This window comes from Engystomops pustulosus, chromosome 9 (assembly GCF_040894005.1).
Source record: "Engystomops pustulosus chromosome 9, aEngPut4.maternal, whole genome shotgun sequence".
NCBI lineage: Eukaryota > Metazoa > Chordata > Amphibia > Anura > Leptodactylidae > Engystomops > Engystomops pustulosus.
The window spans coordinates 4,663,914-4,665,070 of NC_092419.1; positions in this window are offsets into that span (position 1 = coordinate 4,663,914).

A 1,157-nucleotide genomic window follows, 5' to 3' on the forward strand; every position below is an offset into this window, starting at 1 on the left:
TATCAGCACCAGCTGGATTCAGGCTCAGGTACAGAGTTTCAGATTCAGCAAAACACAAACAGACAGAAGTACTACAAGTCCCAGGAGAAAGTATAACCAGCGCTGAGTAAACTGAGGATCAGCCAATTAACCAGTTCCTACACCCTAGCAGCTGACTGACCAGGCCTGCATCACCCAACCCACCACTGGTGTATTATGTGGGGACAGTGCCAAAACTGTCTTACTAATTACACTAAATACAAAACCAAGTTTAGATATACAGGCGGTCCCCTACTTAAGGACAACCAACTTACAGACAACCCCTAGATAAAGACGGACCCTCTGCCCCCTGTGACCTCTGGTGACCCCTCTGCCCCCTGTGACCTCTGGTGACCTCTCTAGATGTTACTATAGTCCCAGGCTGCAATGATCAGCTGTAAGGTGTCTGTGATGAAGCTTTATGGATAATCCTTGGTCCCATTACAGCAAAAATATTGAAAGTCTAATTGTCACTGGGGAAAAAATTATTTTGTCTGGATCTACAATTATAAAATATACAGTTTCGACTTACATACAAATTCAACTTAAGAACAAACCCAAGGAATCTATCTTCTACGTAACCGTGGACTGCCTGTAGATATATTAGCAGAACCAATATTAGCACTTATATACATTACAGAAACAAGATTAGTACATTGATACTTTACCAACATAGAAACAGCACCAGAAAACATCTTACTACATAAATAAGTTACCAGAATCAAGATTACTACATCGATACATTACTGATTTGTTACTGAAACAAAGCCTATTACATAAAAATAGCACTGGAACCAATCTTACTACATAGCTGCAGCAGGACCAGAACCAGGTTCAAAAACGTATAGAAGCAATAAGCAGAATGACATGAGTAATCGATAATCAATAATCAATAACTTTACTTTAGAATCCGGTCATTTTAAGCAGTTCTCACACTTTATAAGAAAACGTGTCCCTGGTGTCATAGTGAGGGAATAGTAATGTAGGCCGAGGTGGGGGGGGGGTGCAGATGTTACCCTCTCACTAACAGAAGCAGGAAGTTGAAATGTTTGTGGATCTGTGCCCGGGGATGGCTGATCACCTGCAGTATTTTGGGGCACACCCCTCTCCTTGTGACTCTCTCACTTCTTTGCTTCTTC